The following is a 26,248-nucleotide window of genomic DNA, read 5'->3' as shown; positions in this document are numbered from 1 at the left end:
ACATGAGGTCAGATGTAGTGATCCATACCACATCAAAGACTACATCGAAATCTTATGAGCCAGAAGATGGTCCAATTCCTGAAACAGTGACCAAAAATGGTTTCCGGTTGTTCCCTGTACATGCTTTCAAATTCATTCTCAGATGTCAAAGCAAGCATAAACAGTCTTGAATAAGTAAGGATTTGGGATTGACTCATGATTCACAGATTTGAAAGCCAAAATAAACCTTTGGTTTAAGAAATTTAAAAAGATCTGGAAATGTGACCAAGGCCAAAGTCCACCGAATAATGCACCATTCAGAGTTAAAAAGACTTGAAAAAATATGGGATAAATCAGAAAGCAATGACTGCGCTGTGGCAACATTAGATTTTGAGAGACTGGTAAATGTAGGAAATAGGGAAAATTGAGGGAGATGTGGAGTTCAGCAGCCAGCCATCTGGGAAAGAGGAATTTCGAGCAGGAGATTGTGTGCCCCATGTTGATTGTGACACAGTGAGAATGCAGAAAGGGGGAAGAATTTTATGGGACAACATATTTGAAAGTTAGAGTGCACTGGAGGGGAAATGTTAGTATAGTATGGACCAATAATCAGGCAAGATAGGGTTGAGAAATGTTGTGATGAAGAGATTAAATAAAGAATATCACTCACTCCTTTTACAAAAGAAAGCTATCTTTACTGTTAAACATACAAGCTTCTTAAGCAGCTGAAAAATGTTTTCAGCATGTATTATGTCTTTCTCTATCAAAAATCCAGCCATAGTGTGTAAAATGGTTTACATTTTCACAACAGCTAATGGCAGTCACGTCACACTGAGTTAAGTAAATATAATGTCACTGGAATGTCTAGACTTTGCAATCAGTTTTGATGGAATACAAATGAAACTGTTGGGTAATGCATGCATCGCTTTCTTTCTTTATGTTTCTTTTTGCACTCAGTACCCTCACCTTCAAGTTGGCCATATGTATAATTAAACTGAATCGTGCAGAATGTGTAGTCTAATGTCATCAAATGCTATCAAGAGCTTGTAAAGGAAAATCCATTCTCTGTAATGTATCTTAGCTGTGCAACACAGTTCATTGGTCTCTTGATGAATGTGTTGTTGCTTAGTGCATGAAGGCCAGTTGCTTTATTAATGGTAGTTTTGCAGGCTGAGATAGGACTAAGGACAACAGCACTGTTTTCCAGTTATATGTCAAATCCAGGCAATGCAGGGGAACAAGCCCTACTAACCCTTTCAGAACTGAGATTTAATAGGTTCAAACAATATTCAATCCTTTCCAAATCATTTAAAACATTTATAAAGCAACCTGATGCTCCATATGGTATTGAACATAATAAACAATGTCACAAGATGCAACCCCTTCAGATGAAGTTAGGCTATACTTATCTATTCAGGTGGACATTGAAAACTCCATTGGTATACTGTAAGGAGATTTGAAGGGTTTCCTAATTTCTTTCATTCCCCCTTTAGCCAATCCCATCAATAATCTGAAAAACTTGTTGTTCAGCTTGTGGCTCATGGTGGGACATTAAAGATGCAAGATGGCAAGATGGTTATATAACAAGTCATCATTCCTCGAAAGTGTGAAGCACTTAAACATGTTTGCTGATCTAATAATGTGCTGTATGAATGCCATGGATATTTATTTTATAAAATAAATTCTGAGTAATCACATGCTTTATTATTACAAATGATAATAAAGTTATTGATTTATGTTTGGATGATATGCTGAAGTTCAGTTGGTCGCACTCCAGCCTCTCAATCTCAAGATTCTAGGCTCAAGTCTTACCCCAAGGTGTGAGCACAAAAATCAAGGCTGACTCTGCTGAAAGTGCTGAATTTGGATGAACTATTAAACCAAGACCCCATCTTGCCTGCACTATTTTGAAGAAGACGGGGCACTATCCCTGCTGTCTTGGCCAATATTTATCCCTCAGTTAAAACATTAAAAAAACAAATTATTTTGTCATTATTTTACAATAGTGGGCACATGGATCTGTTAGACCTTGATAATATTAATAATGTAGGAGTGACATCAGTAGTCAGATAACAAAGGGGCTCTAAGACAGCTTGACAGAAGACAATGGTATTCCTTTCCTGAATACTATTATTTTCTTTTATTCATTTGTGGGACATGGGTATTGCTGGCTAGCCAGAGTTATCGCCCATTCCTGGTTGCCCTTGAGAAGGTGGTAGTGAGCTGCCTTCTTGTAACGCTGCAATCCACTTGCTATGGATTGACCCACAATGATGTTGAGGGGGTGGATTTCCAGGATTTTGATCCAGCGACTGTGAAGGAATAGTGATAATATTTACCCTGAGATCATTGTAAATAGTTCTTAATAAATTGTTTGAAGTTAACCAAACTAACTATCTTAAGTCCATTGTAAGGAAGCAAAGTCTTATTAAGGTTCAATGCAACCAGAAAGTATGGCATAAGTAATACCTCACTGAAGGTTAGCAACAACATTAAAACAATTATTATATTGCTGTTTGTGAGTGTTTGCATTTATAAATTAGCTGCTACACTTCCTGCATTACATTTGTGACTACATTTGAAAAGTACTGCATTGGCTATAAGTGTTTTGGGACATCTAATGTTTGGAAAATGTGCTAATTGAGCGCAAGCTTTTCTTACTTTAATTTGAAATATACACAATATCTGAACACCAGAGACTGAACTAAACCATTGAGAATTACTATGACAGCAACTTGTGTTTGCATAATACCTTTAATATTTTAAAAAATCCCAAGGTACTTCACAGATCAATACAAAGAGAACAGATATTGGGTGAAGAAGGGTAAATTTTGGGGGGGGGAGATGCAAAACGATGAACAAAGTCTTGAGTAAGGATGAAATCCTGAAAAGAGCAGAGAAAGGTGGACAGGTAGAAGGGTGTTGGAATTTCAAATAGTGAGAATAGTTAATTTTTTTGTTCCTCTCCAAAAAGCAGTCACTCACACCAAAACAATTCCAGATGTCCTGGCAGCTGCCTAACACCTGCCCCACCCGATTCGAGTCAATCTTTTCCACTCATGAAGTGGACAGAATTTTGAGCATGAATGTGCCTGAACCTGTCTTCACCTGTAAGCCACACATCAACTTTCCAGCAGTTGTTAGTTGGTAGATATCAATATAGCTAGATCCTCTTGAATCTAAAGATGCTGTAATGCATTGTACTATTGCTACTCCTTAGCTGAGATTGACTAACCCAGAATAGACCAAGCTTTGAAACTTGAACTTTGCTTGTCTGCATGACGCAGTACCACTCCAGGCATTTATCTATTGTCATGAGATGGATGGGGGTGAGCGGGGAAAAAAGAGAAGCTCTACAAAATCAATAATTTAAAACAACAATAATTACAGCCATGAAAAAGTGACTGTTTTCACAGCATCTCAGCTCCTTGCTCCAGCTATTTTTTATAATATTAGATAGCATAACAGGATGAGTCTGGAGGCAAGTGTACTGTGGACCAGCTGATATTTCACTGTCTCTGGTGTCCCCTCAGTGCACAAATGTGATGGAGGATCTCAGCTGGGATCCGAAAAGATCAGTTCACAGCAATTTCCACATTGTAACATGTGCTGAGGTATCCTAGGTTTTGCACATAGTGGCTGTTCTGTCTTTAACCCTTTGTACTCTGTATGCTTTGCTATGGCGGTATCATTTCTCTTATCTTTTCCTATTTAGGTGTGCAAGAGTGCACCAATGATCAGGCTTTTGATTGGTCCAAATAATCGATATGGCTGTCCATTTTTAGCAAACAAAGCAATTTTTTTATGTTGCGTGCATCTGCAAAATGTACAGCAAGCAGAAGAACAAAATAACCTGTACTCATATTGAACCTTAGCACTCTTGGGACATCTCAGAGCTCTATATGGATAATTTATTTATTTTAAAATGCTGACACAGCTGTTATTCAGAGAGGAAAGCTTCCACACAGCAAGATCCCACAACAGGGATTGAGCGATTAATTTTCTTTCGGCTGAGGGAGTAATGTTATTCCCATCAACAAAAAAAAAGCTCCTTGTTCCTTCATAGCTCCATGGCATCTTTAATGTCCAGTGAAATAGGACTTTGGCATCTTTTCTAAATTATGTACAAGGTATGATAGTATAACTATCCTGTTGTGGGCGTCAAAGAAAATTTTAAAGAACAACTTATATCACAACAAATCCACACAACATTACTTCATTTTGCACTTACAGTGGCCATTGGGAGTGATCAGAAGGATCTGCAGTCAGTGTTACAGCCATCTTTTACACAGGTCCAATCATACGAGTATATTCAGTTCTGTACCTAATCTCATCAGCCGCCTTATACAGATCTAATCATATGAGTGTATTCAATTCTGTACAAATCTAATCACATTCCTCAATACAGTGGATTTCCTTCCTTGTTTACCCAATAGGCCTTTACCAGAACACAATTATACCCATAATTAAATCACTTTTGTGGTTTTAACATTTTTTCTAGAGCATTCCATTCTTTGCATGCCTTCATTTTATTCAAGTCATGCTAAACCATTTATTTATATTCTACTTTCTCATGGGACAAGATAAAGGCCCCCATTAATAATTCAGAGAAAGTGAGTTCAAATCCTAGCATTGCAGTTTAAGAACTTGAATTCAGAAAATAAAAAGCTGATATCAGTAGAAGACATCATGAAGCTGTCAATTTTTTATTAAAAACTCAACTGGTTCATGAATGCCCTTTTGGGAAGGAAAGTTGTCATGCTTATCCAGTCATTTTAATGTGTCTTAAATCCCATACCAACATTGTTGACTCTTAATTGCTTTATGTTATGTCAGCTCAGATGGAGATGATCAATAAATACCAATATTGCTAGCAGCGATGCCGATCTTCAAGGGATGAATTACACGTCGAAAAAGCTATATCCTCTCAATACCATTGCCTAATGCCAAGTCCCTGGATGAGACTTGAATCCATGGTCTTTTAGTTTAGAGGTGAGAGTGTTTCCTCTGAGCTAAGATGATATAGACAGAGGAAAGTGAGAAGAAGTAAAATTTGGCCTTGTGGGAAATTGGAATTAGGGAACGTAAGAAAATAAAAATGAAATACAATATCATAAGAGTGAGTGATCAGGCAAGAGGAGAGAATGGGCATTTATTAGTGAGTAGGGTGATAAAAATGTTTAACATTTTAATTGCAGTTCTCTTTCAATTATTTTTGTAGACAGTGGTGAATATTAAAGTAGGATTGTTAATTCTTATATTTGAGTTACAGTTTTATTACTGTAACATTGATGTTTATTTCAGGAGAGGCCAGCTGAAAACTTACAAAATTGGCTGTCTCAGGGAATCCATTAGTTCCCTGAATATACAAGGATTCCAGGAATTAGGGCCGGGTTTCTCCCAAAAAAAGTGCCCAACAGGTGGGAAAACGGGAGTTTCTGCCACCTGTTTTTTGGGCATTCTTAGTTTAATGAATCTCCAGCATTCCAGCATCACAGAGCGTTTCAGCGTAATTCACACCAGAAAGTGATGAGGGCGGGGCCTCATCCCATTGGAGAGGCCAACAACATAGTGCTGAGTGGGCCATTCAGTGGGGAGATTGGCACATGCACACTAGCCCTGCATTACTGGCCTCCCAATTGCTGGCCTTCCTTCCTTGTTCTTCAACACTGCCCTCCCCTCTCAATTGCCAGACTACATGTACCCCCCCTACTCTCCCAGCCATGGCTAGCGCAATTTCCACAACCGCCCGTCACCAGCCAGCCCCTCCCCACCCCCACCAATTCCCTAATGAAGACTGCTCAGCGGGTGTCCCCAAACCAGTAAGCCCTGCCCTCCAATAGGCCATGCCTCTTCTTGCACTGTCACCTTGGCACTGCCTGGTGCCCCCTTGGTACTGCCTGAGGCCCGGTGGGCAATGTCAGGTTGTCTGGTGGGCAGAGCCAGGGTGCCAGGCTGGCATTGCCCAAGGGGCATCTCCCTGTTCCCCAACCTGATGGGGGTGTCCTCAATGGCCTCTGTCCACACCAATAATGATTTCCATATGGTAATCAGCTCCACACCAGAAAAAAGGGCCTTGGAGACTTACGATCAGCCAAATGCTGGTCATGAATCCTGCTCCAGATCCCCTACTGATGTCTCCCGTCCCTCTGCTTTGATTCAACAGTGCAGTAGCTGGGAGATTCCCAATCTAGATTTCTCAGAGCTGAATCAGATTTTAATGTTTTTTATTCCTTCATGGGATGTGGGCATCTCTGGTTAGACCAGCATTTATTGCCCATCCCTAATTGTCCTTGAGAAGGTGATGGTTAACTGCCTTCTTGAACTTCGAGTCATAGAGTCATAAAGGTTTACAGCATGGAAGCAGACCTTTCGGCCCAATTTGTCCATGCCATCCCTTTTTTAAAATCTCTGAGCTAATCCCAATTGCCCGCATTTGGCCCATATCCCTCAATACCCATTTTACCCTTGTAAGTGTCTAAACGCTTTTTAAAAGACAAAATTGTACCTGCCTCTGCTACTACCTCTGGCAGCTTCTTCCAGACATTCACCACCCTCTGTGTGAAAGAATTGTCCTCTGAACCCTTTTGTATCTTTCCCTCTAGTTTTAGACTCCCCTACCTTTTGGAAAAGATATTGACTATCTAGCTGATCTATGCCGCTCATTATTTTATAGACCTAAGATCACTCCTCAGCCTCTTCACTCCAGGGGAAAAAGTCCCAGTCTATCCAGCATCTTCTTATAACTCAAACCATCAAGTCCCCGTAGCATCCTAGTAAATCTTTTCTGCACTCTTTCTAGTTTAATTATATATTTTCTATAATAGGGTGACCAGAACCATACACAGTATTCCAAGTGTGGCCTTACCAATGTCTTGTACAACATCAACAAGACATCCCAACTCCTGTATTCAATATTCTGACCAATGAAAACAAGCATGCCGAATGCCTTCTTCACCACTCTGTCCACCTGTGACTCTACTTTCAAGTAGCTATGAGTCTGTACCTCTAGATCTCTTTGTTCTATAACTCTCCCCAACGCCCTACCATTAACTGAGTAAGTCCTGCCCTGGTTCGATCAACCAAAATGCATCACCTCACATTTATCTAAATTAAACTTCATTTACCATTCATCAGCTCATTGGTCCAATTGATCAAGATCTCGTTTCAATCCAAGATAACTTTCTTCACTGTCCACTATGCCACCAATTTTGGTATCATCTGCAAACTTACTAACCATGCCTACTAAATTCTCGTCCAAATCATTCATATAAAAGACAAATAACACTGGACCCATCACTGATCCCTGAGGCACAGTATTGGTCATAGGCCTCCAGTTTGAAAAACAATCCTCAACAACCACCATCTATCAACAATCCTCAACAACCACCACCTTCTATCATCAAGCCGATTTTGTGTCAATTTGGCTATCTCACCCTGTATCCCATGAGATTTAACCTTAATGCAGCAACTTTGTCAAAGGCCTTGCTAAAGTCCATGTAGACAACATGCACTGGGGCCCTTCCCCCATCAGCATGTTCCCCCACCCTTTTCCCAACACAGGTCACCAGCATCAAGGCATCAGGGCTTTCCTGATAGCTGCCCATCATGACCCTCGATGTTATGCACCATGCATAGCCCCCAGTCATATTCCCTGCTCAAAGACCCCACCATCATAGCCCTCACGCAGGCCCCATCCTCCCCCCCCAGGCCCCACTCCCACTCAGGCCTTACCTCCTTGCACTGTCCCAACACATTTACAATCTGAACTGGCACTGCCTGTGTGCCAGGTGGGCATTGCCCGATGACTACTACCCAGCCATGCCCCTAACTACTCAAAAGCTTCAACAGCCTCTGATTCCCCTGACATGGCCTTAGCACCAGGTCTCAGCTGGTGAAGAGCAGTACTGATTTGCTCCAGCATGACGTCTTGCCTGAGACGTGGGAAGCATCCAGATGGGGGAAGAATATGTGCTGAATTTGCGAATGATATTGAAATCCAGTAAATCTCACGCTAATAAGCTTTGCGCCCTATCAGGGCATGATGTGCTTCACACCATCAGAAAGGGCCCAGCAATATAGCAAACCATTTGGTGCCAAGCACAAATCGGATTTTTAATGTCAGATGCTAATTTCTTGACTCTATGCGTTATTTGCCGGATGTGGCAAGGTGGTAAAATTGGGGCTATTGTATTTGGATCAAAATCCTGGAGTTCCCTCCATAACATCTTCACCTACAGGAAATACAACCATCCTCCAAAGGACAACTCGGGATGGACAATAAATGCTCATCTTTCCAGTGATGTCTGTACTTTGGAAATTATTATTTTAAAAAGCTATTCTATATATATTCCATATAGCAGCCTTACAGCCTGGGACGCAAGAGACCCATCAGTCTGGTCTGGATTTTGACCCAAATCCAAGAAATGAAAGGTCAATAGTTTAATATTCCACCTATTAAAAAAACAACAAAAAATGTATAGAAAATTGATCAGAATAACTTGAAAACGTGTAGTATAGTGAAATATTTTACATTTAAAGATGCTGATGGGACAGGAACCGTCTAACATATAGTTATATTTCCGTTTACTGGTACTTTATAGTTCCCATGCATATTTATATTTAAATATTTATAAAGTTTCTATTATTCTATTAACTATTTATTGATTTATTATTTAAAAGATTTATGCTCAGCCATTAAAAATGACTAAGCTGGATTTCACCTATAAGAGATGTCAGATACCATATATTGTAGGGAATGTCTAATGTAGCTTTTCCCTTCAGCACAGAGTGGCAATCAATCAGAAACGGTGGGATTATTTTTTAAACAGTGTTCTATATGATTCTACTAGAAACAGTGCACCAAATGAATAGGATGTTGAGGTAGCTAACTTTTCATTTTAATTGTTGGTTTCTTTTCTACAATTTTCATATATTAATCTATTTCTTTAAGCTTCTTATGGCAATCATTCCAATCCAATAATTTTAAATAACGCATAGTATTACAGAAAGTTCCTTCTCTGTGGTAGGAACACTCGTACAGCTATCTTCCCTACTATCCCAAACTGTGGGTAACTTTCCTACTGTCTGAATTTGCTGGAGATATTGACACAAGCTCCAGGTAACTTGCCTACTGTCTGAAAAGGTATGTAACCCTACCTCTGTCTCAAATTACAAGTAACTCTACTAAAATCATAGAATCATTAAATCCCTACAGTGCAGGAGAAGGCCATAACTGCAGTTGTGGCTCTCGTCTGCAGGAGTCCTTGGGTATTTCAGTGGCATCATCAGCCATTTTTTGAGTGGATAGCCTTTGTTAACCAGTTGAGTCATCAGCCAGTCATTCGGTTATGCTGGAGTGATGCAGGATGTAGGCATCATGGTAGTTTCCTGGATACCTGGAACAAACCACAGTGCATAACTCTTGGGTTCATGCCATCTGGAGGAATAGAGAGTCAAAGCTCTGTCTATTGACAGAGCAACTTGGCACTCCTGCTGGTGTCTTTATAGGCACATATCGTACAGTGAATGGCTCTACTGCAGCGAAGCCTCTGGCTTGCTTTGCCTTGTCAGTTCTGAAGGGAATGAGGTGCTGATCTTTCAAAAGAGTGTGTCTGTAACCAACTAGATGCAGTTGTTGGCAGTGGATAGTGAGACACCACATAGATCTCCCATTGGCCCCTGGAAAGAACCTGATGCATAAAGGTTTGGAGTCACAGTCATCTTCAAAACCACTGGCAAGGGGGTGGCAACCTACACAATTGGCGACAATTTCGGGGCCTATAATTTTGAATATAAAGGTGGCAGTGTCCTGAGGCAGGTGACGCATTCTTCAGCACTGAACATCTAACAAGTCCAGATAGCATAGGTGCTGCCTATACACTCTATCTGCTGGGTATTGGCATCTCCTCTAGTCACAATTCAGCATGGCCTTCCAGCCCTTCTAGATGTACCGCCCAATCCATAGGGCCAACTCTGGAAAGCTGCCTGTGGGCAACTGGCCTCCTCTTCCTTCTGGTCCTCTCCTCCTTGGTGGAAATCCCTCCCAGCAGAGTACATAATCCCTATGTTGGCATGATGATGCAGGAACACTCTCCCAACATCATTATACCTCGTCTTGCAACCATTTGTGCCTACTGCTTGACAAACACAAAACTCTGACCCAGATAAATCTCCATTTGTCTCAAATTACAGATAACTCTCAATATCTAGGTTACTCCTCTCTCAAAAGTGAGGTCATTCTCCAGCTAGCCTAATCTCTAGTTAACTTGCCTAGTGTCCAAAAAACCAGAAACTTTCCTACTGTCAAAATCTCTAGTTAACCCTCCAACTGTCCAAAACAAAGGCTTTTCCAGCCCCATTGTGGCAGAACTCCCTGATAGAGATTCAATAGCCCAACCAAAGGTCCACTGACTTTCAGCAGGACTGGACAATGCCAGATGCTGGCAAGGCCTGAAAATCACATTCCAGGTAATTCTCCTACTATTTCAACCTGTAGCCAAATCTACATCTCTCCCAATCTCCAGGTAATTCTTCTACAGTTCCTAATACCAAGTCACTCTCCTTTGTCCCTAACTCCAAATAACTTTCCTACTGTTCCCAACTCTAGGTAAATTTCCCACTGTCCCAAACTCCAGGTAACACCCACAGAGTCCCAAACTTCTGGTAGCTTCTCTATTCTCCCAAATATTAGGCAACTGTTGGTAATTCTCATACTGTCCCAAACTCCAAGAAACTGTAATACTGTTTCAATGTCCAGGTAATTGTGACTGTCCCAAACTCCAGTCAACACTTCTAATGTCCCAAACTCAAGGTAACTTTTCTATTGGAACACTGTGAGCAGTTCTGGACACCACACCTTTGGAAGGATATATTGGCCTTACAGGGAGTGTGGCATAGATTTACCAGAATGATACCTGGAATCCAAATGCCACCAATAGAGTCCTGGACATAATTATATTGGTAGTTGTTAGCTGCTTATTGTCAAACAAGTTAGAATGCTGGAAGTGCCAGAAGTGTTACTATACAGACATAGAAGCAAAAGAGATCTCAGTTTAACCCCTGTGTAAACTGATTTCAGTTAAGGCGACGATAAGACAACCAAGCTTGATCTCAGTGCCCCTGAAATGGGGAGGCAGAAAGAATTTGGCCAGAGTTTCTGCACCTCATTATTTTCCTGTCACTACTGGTGGAAAAGTCAGATTGAAAACTTGATTGTGATGCTATTAAGGTGGAATAGCCAATACTCAATGGCTACACTCTTAAAGAGAGAATGATTGCTTAGCGGTTAGCATTGGGCATTTCCTTCAAAAAGTTAAGGTGTAACATTAGAGAACAAAATAAACACCTGCCAATTCTTTGAGGTGTGTGGTTGAGAGGATCATGATCAATCTGCAACTTCACAGATCTGCAGCACAATTTAATCGGGTGCACGGGCTTATTTTTCTTGCTAAACCTTTGCCTTGCCAGTCAGAACAGATAGAAGGATTTTAAGAACTTAACTTCACACCACTTAAGATAGAGATCAAACAGGCTCCAGGACCTGCATCTTTAAAGAGAAGACTCCCCAAGAGGCCCCGATGACAGACAGATGCCTGATGGGACCTGTCGGCACTAATGGTCTGTAAAGTGCACAGTGCTATCTGGAAGAGACACACTGAGTGTTTCCCTGTGGCAATACTTATACCTGCATGGCTAATATCATGAGAAATTGTCTGATCTGTCACCAGATGTTAGGAAGTCACTCTTCACAACCTGTTGAGGTCAAGTCTTTTTCAAATGAGATAAAAATGTGACTGCTGATTATTAAACAATTCAGGATGATTCTTCATTTCATTTAACCGAGTAAAGTATTATTGAATTACAATTGGTAGTGGAATGGGAACAGACATATTTCAACCAAAAACATCACATTGGGCCAAATGACCTGTTTCTGTGATGTATATTTTTCTAAAATTCTACATACAGACACTCCTTCAGAAGTTCCTTCCTCCCTTCCCAAGAATTTATTCCCTCAGTATCGTCACTTTTTTCCCTTTCATAAGATCGTCCTTTCCAATATGCTTTTGCCCTTTACCCCACCATTTGGTATCCCTCTCAGACAGTGGAAAATGCTTAGAAATGTCCTTTCATACTTAAGGAACACAATGGGAGTAGAAACTGTAATTTCACTGTGAAACTAGGTGCTGTGGGTGGACATTTTCATTCCCAGACTAGGTCCCATTGTGGAGGTGGGAACCAAGAGTGTTTCTCTCCCTGCATAAGCTGCTTGGAATTTATGCAACACTGGCCTAATTAATTGTTCAGTCAGAGATTGCTCAAAATTACATGTGAGCTGGATTACATGCACTGACCGTCATATCCAGGGAGCCATATTTAAAAAGGTGCCTGGACATCAATTTACCCACCATTGAAGGAACAGATGGTCCACCGATTCCAGGGATCTCCGGTTCCCAGGTTCAGTGATGCATCCCTTGAAGCGTTGCTCAATTCAGTGGAAGCAGGAGGGACATCCTCTACCCAGAGGATGGAGAGCGGAGGCTGAGCCATCAGACCAACCATGCATGAGAGGAAGTCTCCAGCGCCTCCACCAGAGGACTGCCCTGCAGTGCAACACACAGGTGAATGCTGTTATCCACTCTATCAAGTGAACACTCAACTGCTCACATTCACCTCACTGAATGGTACAGGCACATGGGCAGCAGTGGACAAAGCATCATCCATGCACCCCATACATAAGAAAGCTACTCAACTTAATAAGATGATGCCTCATATCCCCACTACAGTCCATCTAGTCTTCAGTTGAGGAGGTCACTGTCAGTCCCTGACCCTTCCATACAGTGATCTCTGATGCCGTCTGGGGGAGGATGGGGTGATGGGGGATTGGTGCTCATGAATTGGAACACCAGCAGGCACCAGTAATGACATGGTGTCTCCATAGGCTCACTGCTCTGGAAGGTGCTGCCCCAGGATTCTTCTGGACAACCTGCAGTCCAGCAATAGATTGGCACACAGTCCAGTGGGGTATTTGTCAGACTGAAAATGTGAGGATGCTACACAAAACCTAACAGCTGTCAATCCTGCCTGCTCTCTTTGTGCAGAAAAAGTTGAGGCAAAACAGAAGAGAAAAGACAGGGGGTGCCGGCCTGACTTCAAGAATCTCACTCACTTCAAAGAGTGGGCAGCCCAGCTGGCAGGGGAGGAGCCAGACTGAGTCTGTGGAGATGGGCAGATCAGCAAACAGCTTCCATCTAGTAAAGATCCATGCAAAATGTAGTCACATAGAAGCCAAAGGGTTATGTATTTCTCCATGTTGGAGGCAGATCATGCATGCAGTCACTCATGCCCTGCTCTCTCACTTACAGGTGAGGGCAAGCAAAGAAGTGGAGACCCTGTCTAATGGATCTTCCTGCCCACAGAGGATTGAGGAGATTGGGGAAGAGGAACAAAGTGCACCTGTAGAGACATCATAGCAGTCACCTGCACCCTCCAGCAGTCCAGAAAAACACACCTTGATGGATACTAGATGTAGTTCAGACAGGGCTTTACAGTCTGGTAGTCACTGCATGGATCTGTGTCCACAACAGGAGAAGAGAGGATCAGTCAAACTCATCGCCTTTCAGGATTGTTGGGAGGAGGCACCTGTGATGTGCCAGTCAGATGACAAGCCTCTGGATGGGCACTGCATGATTGCAAGCAAAGCAGCAAGAGATGGGGGAACATCAGGCAAAGCTGTTGGAGGGCATGAATGGAGTGACTCATGAGATAGAAGAATCCATCTGCCTGCTCTCTGATGAAATGGTGCTGACATATCTGCGCACTGAGATCTCAATGGGGAGGATGGCAGATGGCTTGGAGAACCTGGTTGAGCAGAATGCCCAGTTTCTTCCTGAGATACGTGCTGGTCCATTGCTGCAGCCACAGGTGGGGTTTTGCAGTGGCTACATGAGAGGAGGAATAGGGCACCTCTACCTCCACGAATAAGGCAGGAGCCCTCGTGCACCAAAATTAAAGTGGAACAGTGGTCGTATACCACTGTGAACTCCATGTGGTGTTCAGTCCTTAAAATTCACCTTTGCCTGTGATCCCCATTCAACTTTGTCATCTGTGATTGCTCGGGGAGAAGCTGCCTCATAGTAGGATGGTCAAAGTAAGCCAGGGTCCTCCAGGTCTCAGGTCTCCAGAGGATGGCTACCAGGATCATCCAAGGCAACAGGGCAAACTGGTCAACAGAATGTCTCCACCCCTACTGTGGATGTCAGGAGAGCATTTAGAAAAAGTGGAACACAGGATTAGGGAATTTTGATTTCACATGTGGTTGCATGCGTGCACTTGCTTGTGAACTTGTTAATTTTCTGACACTTCTGTAATTAGACTAATGTGATGATTGCCCTTTTAAGGATCCATCTGCAGTGTAAGCATCACATGATCTAGGGAACCAATTGGGCAGCAGGGTGGAAGATCACCTGGTGAGCTCAGGTTTCTGTTCCAGAACTTCCTCAGGACTTGACTACCAGCCATGAGGCTGCAAGCCTCTGTATTATACTTATGTGTAAATTGCAGTTGTAATTTACCTAACTGGTGAACCAGAATTATTACATTGACAACAAGGATAAAAGAAAAACAAAGTGGTTCCAAGATCATGAGTATAAAGTCAGGTTGAAGTTCAGCTCAAGTTGAGAAACAGAAGAATATTTGCAGATATGTCCTTATTTGGATGGATAGATCCTTTTGATGCCTTTGTGGAGGTTTGGACACAATACGTTGAATATTTGGGCTATGATTTTCAAGCCAATGGAATAAAGGAGGCGGGGAAGAGAAAGGCAATCCTTCTGAGCATGTGTGGCACTTAGGCCTGCAATTTAATGTGCAGCCTCACATCGCCAAACACACCTGACTCCAAGTCATTCAATAGATAGTTGAATTGGTGAAAACACATATCACCCAAAGCTATCAGTAATACTGCAGAGACTTAATTGTTTTTATTTATTGCTCATTAGAGCCAGGCATTAGGTGGAGGGGAACCTATAAGGCACTAAAAGGTATAAAAATGGCTCGTCTATCTGGAGAGAACTCAGGAGTGGGAATGGCAAGAGTGTAGAAATTGTTGTAGATTCCCTAATTATTGCCTAGTGATGCACATTAGGTAAGGGCAATGGTTGGACTGGCCAATGGTCAAATATTTAGGAAAAAATAATCTTCCAAAATAATTCCATACTTCTGGGGAATGGGAAAAAAAAGAAAAAAATCTAAAAGAATATCACTTGCATATCCCTATATATTTCTAAACTGAAATGTTTTCATGGAATTACTTAATCCTTCCATACATATCAGCATTGTTTTGTTTCCAAATTGTACAATACTGGAAATATAGCATAAAATCTTTACTAAACAAAATGTCTGGGTGAAAGGTACATAAATTGAAGGCTAGAAATGACTTATTGTCTTTTTGAAAGGGCCAATAGATTTGAAGTTGCTGCTTGTGATTTATCAGGCATTAAGTGACTCTTCACACTGTGCAATGTGATGTCTGCTTGAGCTGTCACTCCCATAGACGATGAAAATATAATTGACTGTCACCGAATCCAAGAAAAAGTCAGCAATATGCCAAATATCAAGTTCATATCAACTTGTTCACAATGAAACTGTTCATGCCTTTTTTCTCCTCTCCTTTTCAAAAGATACACACTTATCAGCTGTGCAGTTCCTCAACTAAGCTGCCATTTTACATCTTGAAACTGAGACAGTTAAAGTTCAGCTGGTTATTTGAACATTTAAGGTATCACCATTTAGCCCCACCCCCACCCCATACAACTTCACACAGATAATTGCAACAGGAGTCATTAGATGACCATCAGGAACATCCCCAAAGCCTCAATAGGTCTCCACACCTACCTGACCTCTTCTGTCCGCTCCTCCCCTTCTAATCTCTGGTCAATTTTCTACAACTTCTTACTGGCACCCTGACTGTCTTAGATCTGCAGACCTTCACACCCAACAGCACACATACATTGTTGCATTTACCAGTCACAGCTCATGCAAGTTATTCCATATGGTACTTAAATCAGTCACATCTTCCACAGAGCAGACATTTAAACATACCTGTCACATCTTACACAGGATATTCACACCTGATGTATTATTCTGTCACATCTTGCACGGGGTAACCATAACCATTACCTAGTGCCTGAGCCAACTGTGTCTCTCACAAGGTACAATGTATAAGGCAGTTGTATCCAGCAGAAGGCAACTCTAGTTCCCATTTCAGTAATTTCTGCGTCTGAAATAACCGTCCTCTTAGCTAGGCAAGGTGTGTTAGGGACTTAGTCTGGGCATGAAAATGTCCGTCCACAGTATATATGAGAAAATAATTTAAATTCTAGGAGTAACTTACTGAATATAAATCTATCCTCAAATATCAATTGCACGAAATCAAACCCCACGTATCAAAGTTTGTTTCAAAGTCAGATTCTCGCCATTCTATCTTTGCAACAGAAACTTCAATGACTCCTAAAATATACTTTGTTTCTTTAAAATGGCACTTTCAGAAACAATGTACTGATCACAATAGCAGATGTTCATTAGTTCTGATATTTCATGGCTTTATAGTTTTTAGGGCTCTTTAAATTCATTGGAAAATAAATCCTGCATTTTTAAACAGATCGATTCGACTGCTGTTTTTTCAAAGTATTGAACAGTGCTAAATTAAATTAAAGTTCAATCACCACAATAAGGCATGAGGAGAAGGGGAGGGAGAGTTTGGCTTATTTCCAGGATCTTAATAGACTTAATAGGAAACAATCGTGTAATGTACTCTGACTGCGATTGCACCTAACCATGCGTGGAAGATTGAACTTGCTTGCCTGATCTCTGCTGCTGCTGATGGAATTAAGTAGTGTGAACTTCAACGCTAGTTTTATTTTGTTGTTTTGTGCTCATTAAGGTGCAGGATGTTGCTCCTGGAGAATAGAACACTTTCTATTTCTGGCACCCGGGGGCAGAAATTGATATGCGTCGTTTCTGTATTTCAGGAGTAAAACAGGCACAAAGCAAATCAGTTTAGCAGTGCCCACTTTGCATTGCTGTGGAGTCAGATATGATCAGTCCTTTGAACTTATAGTACAAGTTAACACTGGTGCTAAGAGGAAGTCAAGTAATAAGAGGATGTGATCAGAGATGGCCTTATCTGTAACTGATATGACGGAGCTAGCAAGATCGCTTGAAATGGCAAAGTCAAGGGGCTGGCCGTGATTCTGAGCTGGGGATTTTACATGGAGGGAGGAATTTAGAGAGGATAAGAGAGCAGTGAAATCAGAGGAGAAAGAACGTGATGAGTTTAGACAGAAGTTGAAGTCACCAAGAACTTGAACTCAATTGGTGTAGAGCTTAGGGAGGAAAGCAGTGAAGATATTCAATGCTAAAATTGTCATTATTCTTCGTAGTACAAAACAGACCAATGATTTGAAAAGGCGTAAGATGGGTGGAACAAGGCAAGGTGCTCAAAGGAGTAGTGCCAGAGGAGTAAGGGAGCAGACCAACATAGAATGTGATAAGCACCGCACAGCCTTCACAGCTCTTCCAGGGCAAGTGGAGGATGATGTATCCAGGCAGGGAGGTTTCATTAAAGGGAAGGTGTTATCATCTCACAGCCAGGTTTCCATTAAGGCCATGGTGTTGATGTAATTATCCACAATAAATTCATGGATGGCAAGGGAATAATTTTCAAGTATTCATTGACAGCAGCAAACTTCACCTGCTGCTAATGCTTAAGGAAGTTGCCAGGTCCTGTTCCCAGAATTTCCCTGTTAATGTGGGTAGTGGGCAGATGTTTGAAATACATCAGCTTAAACTTTCAGTGTAAGTACACTTTTAATGCAGTTTACATATTTGCATCTAGACTTAAAGGAACCTAGCATGATGGCTAACTATATTCCACTCCATACCACATATACATATGGCAATGCACATGGTACCTCACAGAGAGCATTTCATATTTCAGCTCTTCAAATATTCTTCCCTTTCCCTTTCACTTGAAGGCTCAGGCTCGCTGTTGTTCAGTTCATTCAGTCCCTTATATCTTTCGTGAATTGTAAGTCCAGTCCACTAATGTTAGTTGTCTATTTGATTAAGGAAAACTGCAGTCCAATTTATTCCTGTCCTCATGCAGTGTCCACACATGCATGAGCCATTGCATATGATCAGAGGTGAGAACATCGGATCTGATGTATTTCCCCTGTACTAACATAATATCAGACAAGAATATCCCACCACTGGTCAATTACAGGCCACCTCCACCACCACGAAATACACCGCAGGTTGTGCGGAAATCCCACCCAAATCCCACTGTATTTATTTCCTACCCTGCCCTTTTCCCCCCTGGATTATTTAGTATTTTTGAAATGCTATTAGCCTCGCCACTTGGACACATTATCTATCACTTACCATGTCCAGACCTTCACAGTAGCAATATGGTGCTTATCACCAGATTCCATCTTGGCCTGCCCCCTATTCCTCTGGCATGTTTCCCTCCTTTGAGCATCTTGTCTTGTTCCACCCTCCATACCTCTCTTCGAATGTCATTTTTTTATACCACAATCCCAAGTATAATATCAATTTTCTCACTGAGATATCTTCACTGCTTTCCTCCTTCAGCTTCCACACTGAACAAATTCACATTCTCAGTTACATCAACCCCTGATTTACTCTACTGCACCCTCACATTTGATATCCTAGTACCCAATAAAAACATTACTCTCTCTCTCAACATGGCTGATTCCCTGGTAAGTGCATCATCTTGGCTCCCATAAATCCAAGGGACACAAACTTAAAGGATATAGTGGAAAAATTATTAATCCACCCATTGCCAGATTTGGCTAGTCCACTTAAAACACCATCTTATCTGCTAAAATTGTTTACTATTCCAGGATGATCCTGGAATGCAAAATTCATCCCAGGCTTGTTTTCTCCATATCAAACCATCTTCTCAAGCACCGCCACCTGTCCCCTCTTAGAAAAATCTAAGAAACACCCAGACTTCGTGGTCACTTGAGAGAAACAATCCAATAAGTTGTTTCTGCCATGTGCCTTCTTTCCACCAGTCTATCTGTTCAAATTTCTTTTAATGCTACTCACTGAGCGAGCCTTGAATTTGCATCTTTGTCTCCCCTCATGTCCTCTCTGAACTCATCTGTCCATGAGATCTATCTTCTGTTCCTTCAATTGTATTCCCACTGCTGATCACCCACTCTCTCTTCCTAGCCCCCATGTTAGCTGATATTATAAATGTTTTTCTCTCTTCAATGTTGTTCCTCTCTCATTTAAATCTACTGTTGTCACCCCTCCCCTCAAAAAATAAATCTTAACTCCGCTTTCCTTGCAAACATCCATTCCATCTCCATCCTCCCTTTTCTCTCAAAAGTCTTTGAACTTCTTGTCACCTTCCAAAATCATTCCCATCTGTCCCATAATCCCATATTGAATCCCTCCAATCAGAGAATTTGGATTTTGGTCACAGTACCATAGGAGCTCTTATCAATGTTACAAATGACATCCTACGTAACTTTGACAAAGGTAACATTTCCGTCCTCTTTATTCTTGACCTGACAGCAACTTTTGACATGGTTGGCCACATCATCCTTCTCCAGTGCCTCTCCACTATCATCCAGCTAAATGGGACTGTTCTCGCCTGATTCCTAACCACTGTCTCCATCCCAATTCCTGGCAGTGTGAAATAAAGCCTGTCAATACCTTGGTTGTTAGGTTTGACCCCAAGCTCAGCTTCCAGACTCATTATTGTCCCATCACTAAGACCATCTGCTTCGACCTCCATGACATCACCTGGCTTCACCCCTGTCTCATCTGCTGCTGAAATCTTCTTTCCTGCCTTTGTTACCTCTAGACTATTCCATATACTGCTGCTTGACCTCCCAATTTCCACATTCTGTAAACTTGATGTCATCCAAAGCTCTGATGTTTGTGCTTTAACTTGCAATAAGTCCCAATTCCCTATCACACTTCCACTCATTGATATACTTTGACTCCAGGCCAAGCAACACCTTGACTTTAAAATTCTCATTTGTGTTCTCAAACCCCTCTGTGGCCTGACCTCGCCTTACCTCTATAATCCCCTGCAGACACCACAACTTCCTTGATATCTGCACCCCTCTAATTCCAGCATTTTGTGCATCCTTTAATTGCTCCACTATTAGTGGTTGTGCCCTCTGTTGCCTAGGATTCAAGCTCCAAAATTCCCTCCCTAAACCTCTCCACCGCTATGTTTTGCTTTGCTCCTTGAAGAGCCTCTTTAAAACCTACCTCTTTGATAAAGCTTTTGGCCATCTGACCTCCTTGCTGTTTATATGGATCAGTGTCAGACTTGGTTTGTATCATGCTTCTGTGAAGCACCTTGGAATGTTTCATTATGTTAAAGGTGCTGTATAAATTGAGTTGTTATTTTACTATTTAGTGGCACTACATAAAAGTAATTTGTTTTTAATGTATGAAAGTTCCCTAAGTTTAATGTAAATAGGCAATTGAGCGACCAATTGGATTGTTCAGGGCATACATACCTTATAGGGTTAAATTTATGCTATATTGCCGTGTTTTCCAAAAGGACACTTTGAAAAATTAGTCACAAATGTGCTTGTGCTCTCTTGATATGAGAGCGTATGTCGATAAAATTGGGTCTTGTACATGTGGTTTATCATTTATTCTCAATAGCATTTTAGGTAAAATTGTGGGTCAAAATCTATGCATTGTGAAACCCAGGCTCCATCAGTCCATAAAGAGACTCTGTGTCTTTAAGATTTGCACTGAAATATGACTCAAGCCTGTACTTTAGTTCCTAAACTGACTCTAATTATCTGCTACCTTCTGTTCTGTGGTCCCTGCTGTGATGAAAACCAGCAACGCTAAAGCAAACTGGTTCTTAATTTTCCCTGACAGCCTGCCTTAAACATAAAGGCAAATCTCTCCTCTAATTAAAAGCACATTCAAAGTCCAAACAAATTAAGTACAATTAAATCCTCTGAATTATGAGTATCTATCACTTGGAAATATTTTTGTAAAAATTACCACATTTAGATCAAAGTCTCCTGCCTCCTAGTTTAATTGCATCATTAGGAGCATTGCAACAGGCTTCATAAATATAAAGCCTGCTCGTTTCTCTGGGAATACTGAAGGGACAGCCCTCAAGCTAATTGTTTCCATATTTCCATAAGAGGTTCATCTGTTTGAGCGAGCATAATGGGACAGACTGAGAGTTTCACCTAATTTGGTCCCCTATTATTTTACACGTTGATTTATCATTTTTCGAGGGTGCTTTTTTTTTATTTTTTTATGGACTGCATTCATCTGAACAGCCTCCTGGTTTTTCAAATTCCTTCAAGTATCAGGCTGAGCCCATCTGTGAGATTACAATTTTCCTGTCTCAACGAGCAGCAATCAATTATTGATAAAGCAACAGTCTTTCATTATGTCAGCTTACTCAGTCTGCATCTTAATCAAACAACCGATAGCACTGAGTGTTGTGGAAAGTACAACTATATTAATTGCTGTTGAGGAAATATTTAGCCATCTGATCGGCTGTTATCTTGAATCGCCCAAGTGTTTGTGTAAATAGAAAGAATGCAAAATAATTCAGAAAACCTATTCTACTCTTTGCTTAGACTGATTGTGTTTTACAAAGCAAGTTGTAATGATCTGAAATCACTGCCAGAAGCACATTGGTGCTTACGACTCTTCAAAATGGGTTCTCTAATCATATGATCTGAGATAACTAAAGAGAGATTAACTACAACCCTGCAACAAATGATTCTGGACAACACTAAAATAGCTCTCCATTAAAACACTGTGGCATATTTTTCTTTGTTGTAGTTAGAATTCTTCCAGGAACACTCACTATTCCCATGCCAAGAGGAAGGAAAGCAGTTCCCAGGTCACTAAGAGGGCCATTCTGTAAATACTGAGCACAAGAACCATGCATCATACAGCGCAAATATGGGCCATCATACCTATAAAAGAGCAGCTAGCTATTTGGAGAACAATCCCTGCTTCTCCAATCAGTCCATAACTGAAGTCCCTCACCTTAACCATCCCATAGCAGGATGAGGGGAGGAAATGTCTAGTGGAGACTGGAGAGAGGTGCTCCTATCATTCTGAGATTGGTTGACTCACAGTATTTGCTGTTTGGGTGAGCTGCTGAGAAGGGTTCTGCCTTGGATGCATTTGTGATTTATTGTGCAACATGATGCATTAGAACACAGTTGGCTTGTTAATTCCCATGTACCTCATATTATTTCTGAATGTTAGAGCATAAGATATTGTAAATTGCTTCATATATTTGACTTGTATTTTTTATTTGTTCGAAACCAATGGAACCTTGTAGTTTTATTCTCTTAGCAAGTGTCTTGAATGTCAAACTTTGTCTACTTTAAACAAATAATTACTATTCCCTAACTGGATAGTACCAAATGTGTGCGAGTCTGGTCAAGGATCATAACAAGCCTTGGTCAGGCAGCATCTGGAGTATTGTGTACAGTAGTCTCTTTATCTAAGGATAAATAAATTGCCATAGAAGAAAAACAATGAAGATGCACCAAACTGATTCCAGGGATGGTGAAAATGCCTTTGGAAAGATTAAACAGACTAGGCTGTAATCTCTGAAAAGATGATCTCAACTTAACATACAAAATTTTTTCAGAGCTTGAGAACGTTGATGCCAAAAGGATATTTCCACCTGCTGGGGCATCTAGAAGCAGAGGGCTCAGTCTCAGAATAGAGGGTAGGCCATTTGGACTGAGATGAGGGGGAGTTTATTCACTCAGAGTGGTGAATCTTTGGAATTTTGTACCCAGAAAGCTTTGGAGGCTCAATCATTGAGTATTGCCAAGGTAGACATGGATAGATTTCTAGATATTAAAGGCTTCAAGGGATAAGGAAGGCAGTGCTGTAGTCACTAAACTAGTAGTCCAGGGGCCCAGGACAACATCCCAGGACCTGGGCTCAAATCCCACCATGGCAAACAATGAAATCATTGTTGATTGTTGTAAAAATCCATTAGGTCTTCCCTTTAGTGAAACAATTCTGCCATCCTTATCTGGTCTGGCCTTCATGTGACTCCAGATCCACAGCAACATGGTTGATTCTCAGATGCCTTCTTAAATGAAAGACAGGGATGGGCAATAAATACTGGCCTAGCCAACGATGCTCACATTCCCTGGGCAAATAAAAAAAATGGAGATGTCAGAAAATGATGCTGAGTTAAAAAATCAGCCATGATTTGGTTGAATGACAGAGTAGGCTGACGGGGTTGAGTGGCCTATTCCTTTTTTCATTCTCTATGTGAAAGAGGTTTTCAGAAGTGTCTTAAAGGAAGAAAATGAAGTAGAGAGATGGTGAGGCACAGAGTAAGGTTGCCAATCCTCCAGGCCTGGTGTCTCCAGGAATTGAAGACCAATCATCAGGAAACATCCGTGTATAACCCAGGAGAATTTTTAAGTCTTTTCTTTTTAAATAATTTTCTTTGCCTGATATAAAAATATTGAAAATGGGTGGAGAAAGCTGTTTGGTTGACAGTCATGTATCAATCATTTTTGCTTTCCAATTGGCGTAAAAAGCAATGGGTCACAAGGATGGATGTGTTGGCCGGACCATACAAGCAAGTCATGTGATGAAACCTTCAGGAATATATTTAACTATACAGTTGGCAACCCATGTCCAGGGAGGGAATTCCAGAGTTTGCAGCCCAGGCAACTGCATACACAGCTGCCGACAGTGGAGCAATTATAATTGGGAATGCACAACAGGCCAGAGTTAGATGATTGCAGGTATCTTGGAAGATTTTGATGTTGGAGGTGATTACAACGAGAGAAAGGAGCAAGACCATGGAGGGATTTGAAAACATTGGCGAGAATTTTAAAGTCAAGATCTTGCTTGGCTGGGAGCCAATATGGATCAGTGAGCACATGGACAATAACTTGCTGCGAGTCCAGACACAGGCAGCAGAGTTTTGAATAACCTCAAGTCATTCAAGGAGGGTAGAATGTGAGAAACTGGCCTGGAGTGCATTCGAGTCTTCAAATTTAAAGATAACTAAGGCATAGGTGAGGCAGACACCTGAGCTGAGACAGGGGTAAAGATGAGTGACATTATGGACATGGAAATAGGTGGTCTCAGCGATGGCACAAATATGAGGTTGGAAGTTCATCTCAGGATGAGGTGTAACACCAAAATTGTGAACTGACGGACTTAATCTCAGGATTTTGCCAGGGAGAGGGCTGGAGTATGGTTGACTCTCAACTGCCATTGGACAGCTAGAGATGGGAATTAAATGTTGGCCAGCCAGCAACACCCAAGTTCCACGAACGAATAAAAAAGAGACAACAGCTAGCGAACGATATTCAGAGCAGGGACCAAAATCGGAGAAAATTTTCTGTTCATCAAGCAGTGAACATAAGAACATAAGAAATAGGAGCAGGAGTAGGCCATCTAGTCCTTCGAGCCTGCCCCGCCATTCAGTAAGGTCATGGCTGATCTGAAGTGGCTCAGTTCCACTTTCCCGCTTTCTCCCCATAACCCTTAATCCCCTTGCCTACCAAAAACCTATCTACCCGCATCTTAAATATATTTAGCGAGGTAGCCTCCACCACTTCAACGGGCAGAGAATTCCAGAGATTCACCACCCTTTGAGTGAAGAAGTTCCTCCTCAACTCTCTTCTAAACTGCCCCCCCCCCCTTATCTTGAGGCTGTGCCCTCTAGCCCTGCTGTCCTTTCTGAGCGGGAAGAACCTCTCCACCTCTACCCTATCCATCCCTTTCATCATCTTATACGCCTCAATAAGATCCCCCCTCATCCTTCTAAACTCTAACGAGTACAAGCCCAGTCTATTCAGCCTCTCTTCATAGCTCAACCCCCTCAACTCCGGTATCAGCCTAATGAACCTCCTCTGCACTCCCTCCAAGGCCAAAATATCCTTGCGCAAGTGCGGCGACCAAAACTGCACACAATACTCCAGCTGCGGCCTCACCAGTGCCCTGTACAGTTGCAGCAAGACCCCCCTACTTTTATATTCAATCCCCTTGCTGTGAAGGCCAGCATCCCATTTGCCTTCCTGACCACCTGCTGTACCTGTAGGCTGGGTTTTTGCGACTCATGCACAAGGACCCCCAGGTCCCTCTGCACCGTAGCATGCTGCAGCTTTTCGTCCTGTAAGTAGTAGTCCTTCCTACTATTATGCCTGCCAAAGTGGATAACCTCACACTTGCCAACCTTGTATTCCATCTGCCAGGTCCTCGCCCACTCGCTCAGCCTATCTAGATCCCTCTGCAGACTTTCTACACCCTCCGCATAATTTGCTGTTCCACTTATCTTTGTGTCATCAGCAAATTTCAACACCTTATACTCGGCTCCCTTCTCCAGATCATCTATATAAATGATAAATAGCTGAAGCCCCAGCACCGATCCCTGGGGCACTCCACTAGTCACCAACCGCCAATCCAAATAGCACCCATTGACACCCACTCTCTGCCTCCTATTTGACAGCCAATCCCCTATCCACGCTAACACCTTATCCCCAGCTCCATGCCCCCTAACCTTCTGTAACAACCTTTTGTGCGGCACCTTATCAAACGCCTTCTGAAAATCGAGAAACACCACATCCACCGGTTCCCCTCCATCCACCGCACTAGACACATCCTCATAGAATTCCAATAAATTCGTCAGACACGACTTTCCCTTAACGAATCCGTGCTGCGTCTGCTCTAAGAAACAATTTTTCTCAAGATGCCTCGCTATTTCCTCTTTGATGACGGATTCAAGCATTTTTCCTACAACAGACATTAAACTAACCGGCCTATAATTCCCTGCCTTTTGCCTGCTACCCTTTTTAAACAGCGGCATAACATTAGCCGTTTTCCAATCTTCCGGCACTTCGCCGGAATCCAGCGAGGTTTGGAAAATAATCACTAAGACAAAATAATCACTAAGACAGTGAATGTCAGATAAACAGTCTGATAATTTAGCGACAGTGGAGGAGTCGAGTGTTGGTGATGAGTTAAAGCTGCGTACTGTTAGCTCACATGTGAAAACTAACACTGTGCTATCAGATGATGTTACCATTGAGCAGCACGTAGCTGAGAAATACCTCAACTCTCTTTGCAAACCAGCATTAACCTGGGCCCTTTTTGCTGAGGAATTAGGAACTCCTGATTTGGGAATTCTCTGACATTAGCTTTACTTTCTTGGTATCATTGAGCAACGGGTGAGTGTTGC

This window comes from Carcharhinus amblyrhynchos, chromosome 30, assembly GCF_965287045.1.
Source record: "Carcharhinus amblyrhynchos chromosome 30, sCarAmb.v2.hapA, whole genome shotgun sequence".
NCBI classification, from domain to species: Eukaryota; Metazoa; Chordata; class Chondrichthyes; order Carcharhiniformes; family Carcharhinidae; genus Carcharhinus; species Carcharhinus amblyrhynchos.
Note: the sequence above shows the minus strand (reverse complement) of the source record.